This window comes from Podarcis erhardii, assembly GCF_964252035.2.
Source record: "Podarcis erhardii genome assembly, chromosome: Z".
Classification (NCBI taxonomy): domain Eukaryota; kingdom Metazoa; phylum Chordata; class Lepidosauria; order Squamata; family Lacertidae; genus Podarcis; species Podarcis erhardii.
The window spans coordinates 44,644,330-44,661,190 of NC_138504.1; the positions used below are offsets into that span (position 1 = coordinate 44,644,330).

The window sequence follows — 16,861 nt, forward strand, 5'->3', positions numbered from 1 at the left end:
CTTATGCTGCAATGGCAGCTTGGGTAGTATGTGAGAATGATGGGGAGGGTGTTTTTCGGTAAGCAGTGCAAGCAAATGTGTGTCTACTCACAAGCAAGCCCTACTGAATTCAATAAGGCTGACTCCCAGAAAAGTATTAAGTTTAGTTTAACCCAGTGGGGCTTATCCACGCACAGATTCCACTTAGACCACTGAGTGGGGAAGCAGATGCAACTTGACTAGTAAATCACTTAAACTACTGTACTCTTAAATTAGTTAGAAATATATTAAATATACTATATGGAAGTTTATTTAATATTTTTATTAAATCTACTACTTCCATATGTTTTAAGGCTCTCTACCACAGCAGGGAGGCACGGCAAGGCCCTCTGCTGCTTTGGGGAAGCATGGCATACCCCCTGCCACTACAGGGAGGTACAGCAGGAACCTCTGGGGGCACAGAAAACCCCTCTGCTGCTGCAGGGAAGCACAGCGCACCCTCTGCCGCTGTGGGGAGGTACAGCAGGAAAGTTTCATCCTACTCCATCTCTCCATATTTTGTTTAATCTTGCTCCACACAAGCACATAATTGTTCTGGAACAGATTAGCACTGTTATTTGTTATCCAAATACCTAAATATTTCACCTTCTTCTCCACCTTAATACCTGACAAGATGTCTTTAAAAGACACCTGAAGCAACTGATGGCAGAAGGAGGAGCATTCTCCTATACAGGAGCAACTTCCTCTTTCTTTGCACATGCACACCATACAGAAAATATTACCAAGCCACAACTTGGGTCCATCTAGCTAAGCATAGTTTACACTGACTGGCATCAGGGATTGAATGTGCAGCCTTCTGCATGCAAAGCAGTTGCCCTGCCAATAAGCTGCAGCCCTTCATGAAAACATATGAAGGCATTTTGGCTTCAAAATACGTATGTGCTGAGACTCAAGTTGAAGGAGACTCAGAAGTTCAATTTAGTTTCAAGAAGAACGATTTCCCTCCTACTGAAGCACAGGAAGCAAGGGCTAAATTAGGAACACAGGAAATTAGGAACACTCTGTCAGCTCCTTGGCCCATCTACCTCAGTACTTCCAACTGCTGTTGTTTGTTAGGGAGCTAGGGACTAGTGGACCTTTTTATCAGCACAGCTGGCTGGGGAGAGGGAACCACAAGATACACACAGGAACCAGAATAATGGAGAGTGATGAATCTTTGTGGTTTCAGACACAGACACAGGCGCGGTGGAAGGGGGATGCGGTGGGAGTGGTCCGCCCTGGGTGTCACCACTGAGGGGGGTGACAAAGTGCTGGGTAGCACTCACCGTGGAGCCTGCAGTGTGCCCGAGCCATGCATCTCTCCTGGGAGTGACATGGTGGCTTGGGCGCCCACAGGCTCCAAGCTGCCCCAAAGGGTCCACCTGACGCCTCCCCCTCAGCTGTAGGGCGGCTGAGGGGGAGGAAGCAGGCAGACTCCTTGGAGGCCCCACGGAGCATCCTGCCCCAGCTCGCCCTGCCCTGTGGGCAGCTGGCCCCGCCCCTGGGTGCAGGGCATGCACACCACCCCAGGCTCCCGATTGGCTTGCTCCGCTACTGCACAGACGAGGCCACTCATGTGTCATGCCTGCTCACAGTGGCTGAACATTGACTCCTGGCTGTTGCAGTATGCTGTCTCACCAATATGTGTTAGTGGAAGGAATGTACCCAATATGCAGCTGAGTAAGGCTGCTCCCGCTGCATCAGTGTTCATGCTTCTTCACTGTAACTTGCAGCTCCTCCTTTATCTTAAAGCAGGGAAGCCCCTTTAAATGTAATTTCCTCCCCCCACTCCTCTTGCTACAATACAAATCTATTTAGAGAGAGGGAGAGAACAGTAAAAGATAAAGCATTTCCCAGCTATGCATGGTTTTAAACTGGAGAGTGTTGTAGCTCAGAAATAATTGTCGCTGGCTGTAATTGGTGAGATGTAGGAAGGGAGCCGGATACACGGAGCCTGGTGCAATTTTGGAAGATTTGTTACGCTTAGCTCACTTCTATCAATTTTGGTGGCTCAGGCGCTTATGACCTGTTGCTTGGCTTATTGTGAAAATGGCTTTTATTTACTGCACTTCCATTAAAAGATGAAATCCACGCATAGGGCTCACAGGGCAGAAAATCACAGTTTATGCCTAAGCTTATCTCCCTTCAAGCGGCCTCAACTCATTTTCACCCTGGCTCACTCTCAGTTGCTATTAAAATTGGAGAGAAACTGGACAGGCTCTCTACAGAGTGACAGAGCCCCACAGTGGTCAGGAACCAACAAGGACAGGCAGGGGTATGTGATAAAGCTACAACACCATATTAAACAGAATTAAGGTCCCTTATTTGTGTCCATGCAGGTAGCATTCTGTCCTAGCACAGGAATCAGAAGAAACACAAGCAGAGAAGAACAGAGTCAGTGACTACCTTTATACATATATGTTCCACAATGTCTTTTCTAAAGCAGAAATGGGGAGCAATCATCCCTGACCACTGACCACACTGGCTGGGGTGGATGGTCTTTGGACTCTAACCACATCTGGAGGACCACAGATTCCCCACCTTTGCCCTAATCCAACCACTACATACCACGCCAAGCATTATTATTATTATTATTATTATTATTATTATTATTATTATTATGCAATGTGAGTGTTCTGTCCATTTAAGAATCTCTGTGCCATATGTGCAGGCAGAATCTAGCCTAATACAACTGCATGACCTTGTATCTAACTCTTTAGATCCCTCAATCTGTAGTATATCAAGTTCAGATGGATATGAGTGTCTTGCTTAGCAGCTAAGCTGTTGCCTTCTAAGAATTTAAGGAATGACAGGTCAGTTTTTTGGCTTAGGAGGATAGTGTGCTGGAGACATACAGAGCCTTCATAAAAACTCAGTTTATTTCCAGTTGTAGAGATTGAGGAGTGATAAAAAAAAAAACAGCACCCTCTTATTCTCGGGGCAAATGGGTTACTCCTCCACACAATTTAACAAACCTCTCTTGAATGTTCAGCTTCTTCTCTTTTGCAGCATCTTATCAAGTCAGTTAAAAAGATGTGCTGTAACTTCTTGGCTACCTGCACTCTTGTTAGCCTTTCAAGAAAACCCTTTGTGTTTATTATGAGTCTGAACTGGAAAAGTACTGTAGATTGTAAAATGCACCTTTAAGCAACACACTAGATAGCTAGAGCTTAGTGTTATGAATGACACATCTAGCCATGCCCATGAGAGAATAGTTAGGCCCTGATATGTCTATATGCTGTGCTGAGATCAGCACTTTATGGAGTGTGTGCTTAAGGACTGGTCCCTTTCTGTGTGCATGCAGTGGTGAGGCTGGAGTAGTTATGGCTGACGTAAAAAGTTTAAACTGTGCAAACATTGTCCTCTACTAGGGGCAACACCAGCAATAGCTAGGAGCAGCATCCCACAGAACAGGACGTTCTATGACATCTGAAACCCTTACTGTTGATCATCAGGAACCTGTGACCCTCCTGGCATTGTTGGACTTCAACACACATCACTCCCAGTCAACACAGCCCATGTTGAGGGATGAAGGGAACTGTAGACTAGGTGTCCGGAGGGCTAGAGGTACCCCATGCCCTGCTCTGTTCTTTCATGGATTGTGTTAGGAAAACAAGTCCCCAGCTGCTATATGTTCATGAGATAAGTTTACGCCAATGCACCCCATAGAATAGACACTATTCTTCCTCATTTCCTACAGCACTTAGTTATTTTCTTGTGTGGGATGAAAGCACTGGGAACCTTTCAGATCACTTGGCAGAGAACAGAAGACTCTTAAAAAACAGTGGTTGGGGTTTCCACACAGATTGCTTGCTGCTGCTGGATCACTACTTGTTAGGGCTAATTCTGTTAGGATTATCAGTATCTTCATAATGACCAGGGTTTATGGGGTGGGGTTTGGCAGTATGCTTCATGTCAATAAGCCCTGACAAAGGCTTTTGAGATTGTTATAATTTAATGTTTAATTGTTGTAAGCCTCCTTGAGTAATGCAAATGTATTAGCCTGGCAGGATATTGATTCTCAAATAAAGCAAATGTTCTCATTTTGGGGAGAAGGCTTTCTCTCTTAATTTTATGAGATATTTTCTACAGTTCTAAAATGAAAGTGCTATAGAAATGATAAATTATTATTTGTTTTACCATACCATCCTGGGGTTGGGAGGGGGCAGGGAGGGAAGTAGAACTACATTCTCATCTACTGTATTTTAACCAATTTTCTCATATGAAAGGGGTTAAGCTGAGAGAATGATTTCTTAGCTGTAGCCACCCAGAGTGTTTTGCTGAACCCAGCATGAATACAATCAGAGGAGCTGAATCATTATAAAAAGTACTTGCTGTGAACTTTTAAGCCAAAAATAAGCACCTTTTTGGAATACAGGGTTAGCTACAATGCTGCTTTTCCTCCTACACATCCTCATTTCCACGCATCTCCTAGAGTCTTGAGATGCTTCTTCACTGCTGTCAATCTAGAACTTGGAAGGCTGGGGACGGGGGCACGGGGGAGAAGTGAACACAGAATAAGCAACCCTATATTGTAAACTGAAGCCTCACATAATGAAGCAAGGAGTTGCCACAGACTGTATTAGTCCTGCGACAGGGAGAGAAGCCCTTGGAGCAAGCAGCAGCAGAATCTCTGCCAGCACTCCCAAGTGAGGCCACTTCATGCTCAACGCGCTGCCCGCAAGGGCAGCAGGAGATGAGTCCTTGTCGTCTGCAAGGAGTTGCTAAGGTTACCTTGAATTTGCCTAATTAGAGAGGCTGTCAATCCCCTGGCAAAGATCACAATGAGAAAAGTCACACACACACACACACACACACACACACACACACACACACACCACACACACAAACCTTTTAAGAAATGCAAGCATTTTGTACTGATGCAAGGCCAGGGGTGGGGAGAGAGAACACACACTACTAATCTGTCCAACATGGAGCCCCATTATAACCGTTGCAAGGATATCTTGTCCTGGCAAAATACAACAGCAGTATTCAACTGTGTGAAAGTAGAGAAGGATGAAAGAGCACATGTGCAGTCCAACTGTTAAGGTGCTCAGTGAATTATATTGCATGTCAATATTTTTTTAAATCAAATTGCAGGCTACCTTGAAATCATTGATAAAAGGCAGTAGTACAGTGGTACCTCGGTTTTCAAATGTAATCCGTTCCAGAAGACCGTTCAACTTCTGAAACATTTGAAAACCAAGGCGCAAAGGGTGGTCTGCAGAAAATGGAAAAAAAATTAACATGTACATGCAGCAGAAGCCGTTCAACTTCCGAGGCCCATTCAAAAACAGAAGCATTTGCTTCTGGGTTTTCGGCGTTCGAAAACACAAATGGACGGCTTCTGAGACGCTTGAAAACCAATGTACCACTGTACAGTGGTACCTCTGAACGTGAACGGGATCCGTTCTGGAGCCCCATTCGCATCCTGAAGCGAACGCAACCCACGTCTGCGCAGGTGCAGGTCACGATTCACAGCGTCTGTGCATGCATGTGACGTCTGCGCATCTGCGCATGCACAAGCGACAAAACCCAAAAGTAACATGTTCCGTTACTTCCGGGTCGCCGCAGAGCATAACCTGAAAACGCTCATCCCAGAGCTACATTAACCCAAGATATGACTGTATATAATTGTATTAAATAAAGAAGTTTCCCCAGGCTCAGTTCATGCAACAACACTGTCTTGCATCTAGAATAATCCCTTCCCTTCTCACGCCCCTGGTCACTCACACACATATTCACACACACCCCTCGCAAACACCACTTGTGGTAGCCCTTTTTAAGGAATCATTCTTTAATAAAATAGTCAAAGTTCTTTCAGTACAGCATGGAAGCTTCTGAGGTTACATGACATCACATTTTACAGGAATTGGTAGAGAGGAGTATAAAAGATCAACTGAGTCACCTAAGATTTAGTATCAAAGAACAGATTTGTAACAAGGCAGAGTGACTGGCAAGTGACGCCTCGCAAGACGGAAAACCCACTAGACGAAAGGGTTTCCCGTTTTGGAGGCGCTTCGCAAAACGAATTTTCCTATGGGCTTGCTTCGCAAGACGAAAATGTCTTGCAAGTTCCTGCGGGGTTTTTTCCCTCCCCCCCTTTTCCTAAGCCCTAAGCCACTTATCAGCTGATCCGCTAAAAGCCGCTAAACCGCTAATAGCGCTAATCCGCTAAGCTGTCAATGGGCTTGCTTCGCAAGACGAAAAAACCGCTATACGAAGAGCCTCACGGAATGGATTAATTTCGTCTTGCGAGGCACCACTGTACTTGAAAACTTCTATAGGGACCTGTTGCATACTTCATAATTTTGGAATTCATTTATTATATTTATATCCAAACTTTCCTTCAAGCTCAAGGTGGTATACATACTTTGCCCCATTTTATCCTCAAGGCAACCCTGTGAGGCAGGTTAGGCTGAGAGTGGACAAACAACCCAATGAGCTTCATGGCTGAGTAGGGATTTGAACCCTGGTCACCAAGGTGCTAGTCCAGCACTCTAACCATACTGGCGCTGCCTATCCATCACAGGTAGAAAACATGCTCTAACAGAAGTCAACCTGCATTGCAGTTCAGCAGATGACCAAGCCTGCTTACTTTCAGACGTAACTACTTTTGAACTCAAAAGGATCAATGTCAATTAAAGCTATAGTCTAAAAGAAGGATGAGGACAAACAAAAAGAGAATGTTCCAATGACAGAATATTGCTAACAGTTAAGGAGTTCATGAGAGATGAATACAGCACCAAACCAGCTAATGCCACTGAAGGCTGGAATACTTCCTTGTTGTTAAGGTAGGAAACCTAACTTTTTTCTTTTTTTCTTTTTGGTTGGGGGAATTCTGCAATGGGGCCGTGGAAGGAAAAAATTGGAGGTGGGTGACCATTAATAAATTTCAAAAGTGGCAGAGCAAAACTGGGAGCTGAGTAGAGTGAATTTGCCCTTCTGTCCCTCTAACCATGGCAACTATTTCCATAGGCTTATCATCTCATGAACAAGCTTTACACTTAAAAACACAACCAAGAATTCTCCATCCTCCCAAAAAAGCCACTGTAGATCAGATTTTATTTACTGTTATGCTTGCATGAAACTAAAGGTCTATCATGCAACTCTGCTTCAAATGATAAGCTTTGGTAAGATCAAAATAATGGACCAACGAATCAAATGAGAGATTCGCAACTCTAGAAAGTGACTCATGTTAAGACCCAGAAAGCTAGCGCAGCCCAAAAGATAGATGTTGCAGGAGAATGGGAGGGCATATAAGTTGTGGGCAAGGCCACTGATAAAACTGGGGCACTGGAACAGGTGTGATGGGATAGAATAGCCTACATTTTATCTACATGCAAGTCAGAAGTTTCTACATACACATACCAATACTTCATCCAGAAACACTAGATAAACAATGCATCAGGGGTGGTGAGGGGTGTAGCCTGGGGTGAGTGTGGCCTAGAGAGAATACCAAGGATCTAACAGAGGCCTGGATGGTTATATTCAGACCCTGGGTCTGAGGTTTCCCGCCCTGATGTACTGAAACTAGAATGTGAGGCCCTGAGTTTCTACTCAGCCATGAAGTCACTGAGTGGCTTTGGGCATGCCACTCACTGCTCGCTCCTCTAAAAAATTACAACTGTGCTCACCAAATGAGAGTGACTGGCACTGAGACATACTAGAAAGCAGTTTGTACATAAGAAGTACTAACTTATTATTATGACAAAGCCATCACTAGGGCACACTGCATGAACAATGCAAGGCATTTCAATTTGGAAACACATTTAACTGCTGGGGATACACAAAGGTTTTTTTGCACCTGCATATTATTATTTTTTCAGTATGTTTTGAGGGTTATTTTTGTAAGTTGCTTTTAAGCATGGTTACCCACCTAGCCTGGGCTTTTAATGACAGAGATGTATGAAAAGTGGGGCGGCGGGGGGAAAATATGCATGGTATAGATAAAAGATTTTCTCCCTCTCTCATAAATAAGGTTACCAGATTTTTTTCCAATGAATCCGGGGACACTTTTCAACCTCAATGGATTTTGTATGGGGACTGATTTGTAAATCCGGGGACTGTCCCCGGGAAACGGGGACGTCTTGTAACCTTACACTAGAACTAGTGGAAATCCAGTGAAGCTGAAGATTCAGGGCAGACAAAAAGAAAGCACTTAAATGCGAAGCTATGGAATTCACTTCTACAAATAGCAACGATGGCCACCAACTTGGATGGCTTTCAAACAGGATTAGACAAATTCACGTTGGATAAAGCTATCAATGGCTACTAGCTGCAATTACTATGTTCTACCTCTGAATGTAAACCACAGAGCCTAGGGCTTGCCGATCGGAAGGTCGGCAGTTCGAATCCCTGTGACGGGGTGATCTCTCATTGTTCGGTCCCAGCTCCTGCCCACCTAGCAGTTCGAAAGCACGTCAAAATGCAAGTAGATAAATAGGTACCGCTCCAGCGGGCAGGTAAACAGCATTTCCGTGTGCTGCTCTGGTTTGCCAGAAGCAGCTTAGTCATGCTGGCCACATGATCCGGAAGCTGTCTGCAGACAAATGCCAGCTCCCTTGGCCTATAGAGCGAGATGAGCGTGCAACCCCAGAGTCGTCTGCGACTGGACCTAATGGTCAGGGGTATACCTTTACCTTTACCTATGAATGCTACTTGCTAGGAATCACAAGTAGGCAGAGTGCTGAGGTCCTGCTTCTGGTGTCTGGTTGGCCACTGTCAGAAGGAGAGGGTGGACTAGATGAGCCTTTGGTTTGATCCACCAAGCTTTTCTTACGTGCTTAAAAGTTTACTATTACTGGTGTTATTTGACAGGTACTGAAACGACGTGTCAAAGAGTGCTGCAGAAGTATGTATTCCCAATTGCAAGGGAGCAGAATTTCTTTGCCTTATAGCTGTGGGGAGGGGAAGGGGGAGAACAGGCACTATTCCCCTTATAAAATCACAGTAGTTCTTTCCAGTGGACATGCAATTCTTGGGCATGCAGCTCCATTGCTACAACTCTTCAGACACAGTGTTTTTAATTATACAGCACAGAGTCAATGGCCTCTAGGCAAGTAGCAAAATGAAAAGGGTGGGGGGGAGACTCGGAACTGTCAGCACAGTCAAATGAGTTTTAAATCCATGAAATTCTGCTACAGCAGCACAGAAAAGACACACATCAGCAGCATGGGATAGTAGGGAAAATAAATGTACCAACCCACCAAAAAAGGAGATAATACAAAGAATGGCATTTGCTCAGAAAAGAAGAAGCCCGTAACAGAGACTTAATATTGATATCAGTTCCCACAGGAGACTCCATAGTTGCATGCAGAATGCCCCAGGTTCAATCCCTGATATCTGTAGATAGGACTGAGTGCCCCCCCCCCCCAATCTCAAACCTGAAGAGTCACTGCCAGTCAGTGTAGGTAATATATGGACCAATGGACATTCTTAGTACTATATCTAAGATGATTTTTTTCACACACAAAAAAAAGTTACAAATTGGGAGTAGTCTTAAACATGGATAGTGAATGCACTTACTTTCCTATGGCTGCAGTGAAGAAGCTGCCAGAACCAGTTCCACCAGCCATTACAGGCTGACCGTAATGGTTGGGTTTGCCTGCTCGGCGAAAAAAAAGCTTAACAGCTTGGTGGTTGTCCGTTCAACAATTTTCCTTCGCTGCCGCCCATCGTCCAGATTTTCACTTCTGGAGACATGGCAACCCTAAAATATTGATTTCTTAATTTTGTGTGCCAAAATATAGGGGTTGCCTTATACATGGGGGAGTCTTATACACAAAGAAATATGGCATGTTCCTAAGACACAACCCAAACCTATGTTTCTTTTATCTAATATGCATCTGCGCCCCAGTCTTCAACCCTAAAAGGGATCACATGGCAATAGCAATTAAATCCAACAATTTTATCACCACATTAAAGAGGAAAACAGCAGCACATTTACAGAGTGTTAACAGCAGGAGAATGTTACAACCTCTTCAGACACCATACCTTCTCAATGCTTAGTTCCACCCAAGGCTACACAGTAAGAATGTTGTTTAATTGGGGTACTACATCATGTGGTAATCATCCCTTGATCTACTTGTGAGTTTTCTTCCCCTAACAACCAATTTTCTTTAGGAACTGTTCTGTTTGATCTTTTGGCACTTGTCTCCAAGACACAGGTCAGGCCAGATATACAATTAGGGCAGTGCAATTAAGTTCCAATTACAACAAAGAGTCTTAAGGTATTTGTTTGGTTTTGCCCCGAAAAATACTATCTCAGTTAACTCTCTAGAAAAAGTTTCAATTGGTGCTAGTGTTTTCTGCAGCAGATGTGTTAAAGTGTGCAAGCATGATATATTTACACACCACTTCTAATACCTATTTCTTGCTGGCATTCTTCTATCTCAAGAGACAATGGACTGGGACTCCAAGGGTGAAGTCAAACTGCTGTGTTAACGACACCTAGTGAACTTCTTGGGAAGTGAGCTTGGGTAGTGTGTAGGGAGGTTCTTTTGTTCTAAAACCTGTGTGCACATATTCAGGGGTCAAACAACACAGAATAACCACAACTAGATCACCTGAATTAACTAAAACAACTGAGAGTGGCAAATGGAATTGAGAAAAGGCACATTTAACCTTTCCCTTAAATTCCATTTTCTCAATTGAAATAATCTCTTCCTCACCCCCTCCAAAGTTGCCAGCAGCCCCAATTAAGGAAACTTAATTAAGAGATTACCCTAGGATACGCAAAGACAGTTTTCCTCTCGGGAATACAATTTAGTTGACTTTTAGGGCACTTTCAAGCCACCCATTTAGTAAGCCTTCATCCTGATAGATTTGCAGGGAGATCAGGTGACTTCAGGCCAAATTCTATTGACATAGGAAGTCCTTAATAGCCTGGGCTTTACTCTACCTTACTCCATGTGTGCCCACTCAACCACTTTGATCTGTAGGTCTGGCACTACAACACGTGCCAAACAATTACCCGTTCTGCAATTTTGTAAGAAATAGCTATTTTAATGTGGAAATGCCTGCAGTTTGGAACTCCCTGCCTAGGGGAGGCGTTCTTTGCCACATTCTTTTTGGCATCTGCTTAAATTACTGTTTAGACAAGTCTAGCCAGACACATAGATGTTGACATGCTTACATCTATCTAGTTTACTGCTGATTTTAGGTAAAGGTAAAGGGACCCCTGACCATTAGGTCCAGTCATGGCTGACTCTGGGGTTGCGGCGCTCATCTCGCTTTATTGGCCAAGGGAGCCGGCGTACAGCTTCCAGGTCATGTGGCCAGCATGACTAAGCCACTTCTGGCGAACCAGAGCAGCGCATGGAAACGTCATTTACCTTCCCGCTGGAGTGGTACCTATTTATTTACTTGCACTTGATGTGCTTTCGAACTGCTAGGTTGGCAGGAGCAGGGACCAGGCAGCGGAAGCTCACCCCGTCGCGGGGATTCAAACCGCCAACCTTCCGATCGGCATGTCCTGGCTCTGTGGTTTAACCCACAGCGCCACCCGCATTCCTCCACTGCTGATTTTAATAGTCTATAAAATGTTTTCACTACAGTACTTGCTTTTACTGATAATTTCAATTTCCTTTAAACCATTTAAAGGTTTTGTTACAATCAAGCTGGATATAAATTCTGTTAAATGAATAATACAAAATACAGTTCTGAGCATTCATTCATATTTGCTTGCAGGGAGGTTACATGGCATCACCTCAAAGCAAATGCTACCCCACTGTTTCCAGTGCAATTCAAAGCCACTTTTCTTGTCTCGAAATCTAACCTTTTGCGGAAGTAGGTTTGATGTGAAAAAACTATAATTGTACAACTTGAATTTGCCAGTAAATAGCAACAGTCTGTAAACACTATTAGTATTTGTAATGGTGATACCAATGGCTTTGAATTTTCTTCTCCAGCAGTACCACCAGGAAGCTTGAAGCAGGTGGGGGAAATAGAGAAATACCTCCACTGGGGAAACAGCATAGGAAAAGAGCCTCCCACAGTGTCAAGTCTCAACTAAATTAATGCTCCCCTAAGTCCCCCCCCCCCTTGAAAAACCTCAGGAGATCTCATCACATTGAGAACATCAGAATAGCTGCTGGATCAAGCCAATGGGCCATCTAGTTCAGCGTCTTGTTCTCACAGTGGTCAACATTGCAATTCAGCCTTTGGAGACATGGGGATGCCTATAAACACATATATGTGTAAACACACACACACATTGTGAACATTTGCTGAGGCAAACATTGATTAGCAGGGAGCTGACTGTGACAACCCAGGCTTTTAGAGTGGAAGGCAGGACAGGAATCACTCCCAGCCAAATCTATCAGGAAGATTGGATGTTTTATACAACCCGTAGTGAAGTTCATCAATACACTAGGTAGGATTTACATTTACAGCAGCATCTGCCAAGATCAAGACAGAGTGCAACCTCAAATCATTCAGGCAGGTACTCCTGCTGAACAGAAAGAGTTCTCTCGAACACTCATTTCTGAGTGAAAACCAAAACAAAGTACAATGTGCTCACTTAACCTGCCACCTCCCTCTCCCTGATTATCAAAATACCACTAAAACTGCCTGTACATTTAATCCAAACCTTCTTCACTTCTCACCACCGTAAGGTGGTAACTTTTCCTATTAAAAATTTTGATATATAGGGCAGTCATTAGGGGTCACATTCTTTCAGTTAGGATTTCAAGTGTATACTGCTCAAAGATATTTCTGTAAAAGCAAATGGCTTTTTGCTACAATTCACATGTCCCCTGGGATGGTTCAAGGATTCCCCTTGCAGAGAAAACAGCCTTTCTTGGATCAATTCAATTTCCTTTTTTCCCCTCAAGGAAGCTGGCAGGAGGGTATAAAACACACCCCTCCTTGTATCTCCCAGTAGAGAGACAAAAAGTGGGGGTTGTGAGGAGAGAGAGAAAGAAAAGGCAGTTTCATGTTAAATTATAAGCCTTGTCTTTTATACAGCTGTCAGGCTTTTAACTTTACATTCTGAATACCATCTACTCTTCTCCTTGTTAAGACATTCCCAATTAGCAGAGGTCTGAGAGCTGCCCCACCTCAGCCATCCAACTTGAAAAGGTTTTGTATACACAGAGCAATCGATCAATCCTAGACATCCCAAGGGAGGCTGGGGAGTGCTGGGTGGGGAGTAATGCAATTTAGAAAGCGCATGCCAGGTAATTTGAAAACAATTTTTCAGCCGTTCCTGCTGAAGAAAGGCTTTATGGGCCGAGACATCCTAAAAAATTGTTTTGAATGACTCTTCGCATGCCATAAAGCTAGCAGGGAAACCTGCCAGAAAAGCAGGTGTCAGCCAAGCACTCATATGCCCTGGAATTGAAAGGCATCTGATTCATATCAGTGCAGCAAAGCCACCTTTTGAGATTGGAACAAATCCCTCAAGGGGCATCCTGGCCACAAAGGCACTTTAGGCATCAGACATTCCCTCCACGGCCACCACCCCCAGCCCTCTGAAGCTTGCTAAGAAACACATAAACAATCACATACACATCCATTGTGCTGTTATGTAGAATTGCACTGAGGAGTCACTGAAATAAAGACGAGAACTTCGGGCCTCCAAAAACCTATCAGGTTGCTGTTTTGTGGGACCCACCTCTCTTGCTGAATTTATACTGTCGGTTCCATCTGGAAGTTTTATATGTTTTCCCATTGTTAATGGTATTATCTTTTTTCATAGTTGTATATTTTATTGCTGAAGCCTGCTCCGGAACCTTATAGTGAAGGGCAGGTAAGAAATCCAACAAATGAAATAAAAGCACCCCTGACCACCGGCCATTCTGACTGAGACTGATGGGCATCTGAATCCAGCAACACCACAGATTCCACCATCACTCCCTAATGCCTACTGTGACTGAGAGTGGTTCTCCCAACAGCTCCAGGAAGGGCCTTCTGTAGCCTTCAGAGTCAGAGACCTTTTAAATGGAGATACCAAGGTCTGAAGCTACGACATTCTGGATGCACAGCATGTGCTTTATGACTGAGTTATGCCCCCCTCCGTTCCACATCTCAAACACAGGCACTAGACTATGCAATGCAGCTAACAAAATAAGCCTTTGTCATATGCACAGTGTTTCTACAGAGAAAAGGAACAGTATTAATAAATTTGGTGCAGAGAAGCAGAGTGGGAGCTTTATTGAACTATAAATGTGAATCTTTCATGAATCTCTAAAACCCACATTACTATGCATGCCCAAAGCAAGCAGGATTGCACCAGGCGTTATATCCTACTTTCTCCGCAGGGTTTTGGAAACTACCTGGGGCTCTCAAACTGAGCAGCATTGGACTCCCAATCCTGTTTCCAGAGGCAGGATCCAGCTGTGTCTCTACCTATCTCACAATTGACATTACATAGGTCAGGTGTGGGGCAGGTGGGTGTGGCCTGGGGAAAACAGCCTCACAGGCCAAATGCAGTGGGTCACATGCAGTCCATGGGCCAGAGGTACCCCACCTCTGCTCTAGATCAAACAGAATGTTGCCCAAGACTTCCCAATGCCACTACAATGCCATACAGCAATACAGTACAAACACCTGTCAGGCATTTTGAGTTTTGTGTTCAGCTGGAGGCCAACCTAATCAGAAATACAAGGAAGGTAAAAGTTGCCAATGACTCTGGGGTTGCGCACTCATCTCGCTCTATAGGCCGAGGGAGCCGGCGTTTGTCCGCAGACAGCTTCCAGGTCCAACCATGTTGAGGTTTTTTAATGTACATAATAAAATTACATGTCTGGGTAGGTGTGCCTAAATGAGAATGGGCTTAGAAGGCATAAAAAACAGTATAATGAAGGCATCTACTTAACATTAATAGGGAGGGAGTTTCAGAGAAGTGGTGATGCCTATGCTGCCAAACTTTAAATGTATCTAGCATACATATACAGCTCTTTTCTGTTGGCTCAACAGTTACCAAATAGAACAGGGTGCCTAAAATACAGTTTTAAATATTCAGTAAGGTGTTTAAAGAAACATTCAGGCAACTTTGCTATTCTTGCCTCAAAGGAATGGAATATTGTAAATTTTACATCAAAATTGCCTACAAGTAAACATGCTAAGGAACATCAGAAGTGTTCCACACTTTGCCAAAGATCTTAGGAAGATGAAAAAGCCAGGTTGCAAGTGGAGAACGAGTGTCTCCCTCCCAACCTCAAGCGTTCTTGTGAGTGCAGCACTCCTCCCCAAAGCGAAACAAAGAAATATACAAACTACATCAATTCCCAGCATTTTTCACAAACTGTAGCGGCAGGGACAGGCATGATATTAGAAACACCAGTCTCCCCAAAGCACTGTGGAGAGTATTGCAGGATAATGGGAAGCTAGCATTTTCCTATGTTAATTCTTTCTGAAAGATCCCCCAATGCCCCTAGCAGAGACAGAATCTTAGGAAGCAAACCACTGGTTCAGCTAGCTCAATACTGTCTACACAGAATGGGAGAAACTCTCCAGACCTGCAGGCTGTGTTCTCTCTCCGAGCCTTACCTGGAGATGTCAGGGACTGAACCTCACACCATTTGTATGCAAAGCAGACACTCTACAACTGATCTATGGCTCTTCTCTCTGGGTTTAGGGGAGAAGAGGAAAGGGACACAGATTATATGCTACATTTTTAATTTTTCTTGTAAGCCATCCAGGGAAACTGTTTGGACCGGAACCTTCCTTCCTTCCTTTCTTTCTTTCTTTCTTTCTTTCTTTCTTTCTTTCTTTCTTTATTTGATTCCTTATCAGACTTTCTTAGGGCCAAATATTTTCCAATGAGCTAGTGTAGATGAAGTAATTGTGACTGAAAACTATAGGCCAGTGGCGTGGTGTGGTGGAGCCAGAGGAGCCATGGTCCCGGTTGTGGATTTTTGAGGGGGCATGAAGCAGGCGCCCCCAATGTGGCATGGCCTGGAGCTCCTCCTCCAGCACTGGAGAAACCAGTGCTTGCAGAGATGAGCTGGGCTAAGGACATCTGCTTTGCACCCACATGGTGCCGCAAGCTGGCTGGTTCCCCCCTGTGCAGGCAGGCAGGTGGAGCCACCCTCCCTGGATCTGAGCCTCACAAGGCCACTCAGAGAGGGCAGAGTGGGGCTGCAGCAACCATGCGCCCTTCAACCCCAGCCCCACAAGAGGTGTTGTTGTTTAGTCGTTTAGTCGTGTCCGACTCTTCATGACCCCATGGACCAGAGCACGCCAGGCACTCCTGTCTTCCACTGCCTCCTGCAGTTTGGTCAGACTCATGTTTGTAGCTTCGAGAACACTGTCCAACCATCTCGTCCTCTGTCGCCCCCTTCTCCTTGTGCCCTCCATCTTTCCCAACATCAGGGACTTTTCCAGGGAGTCTTCTCTTCTCATGAGATAGCCAAAGTATTGGAGCCTCAGCTTCACGATCTGTCCTTCCAGTGAGCACTCAGGGCTGATTTCCTTAAGAATGGAGAGGTTTGATCTTCCTGCAGTCCATGGGACTCTCAAGAGTCTCCTCCAGCACCATAATTCAAAAGCATCAATTCTTCGACGATCAGCCTTCTTTATGGTCCAGCTCTCACTTCCATACATCACTAGAGACACACTCCGCACTGCTATAGGTAAGTCTAACACTCTTCAGTCTTTTTAGATACAGATAAACCTTTAAACACAACATACACTTCGGGACAGACAGAATACACACCATACATTCAAAGCACATGACTTTCACCATCCTGGGAACATCAGTTATCCTTCACAGAGCTACTATTTCCAGCACTGTTAACCAACTACAGTTCCCTGGACTCTGGGGGAAATTGTGAGCTTTAAGCAAATATATGTATGCAGCCTTGTTTCTTAAATTCACCACCATATATATGTATGG

At 44.4% G+C, this 16,861-nt stretch overlaps 1 protein-coding gene across 2 annotated transcripts in view; it reads right to left on the reverse strand.

The window, feature by feature from the left end:
- Positions 1 to 16,861, reverse strand: part of ASTN2 (astrotactin 2) — a 658,777-nt gene that overhangs the window by 603,335 nt on the left and 38,581 nt on the right. The gene's annotated exons all lie outside the window — the stretch shown is intronic.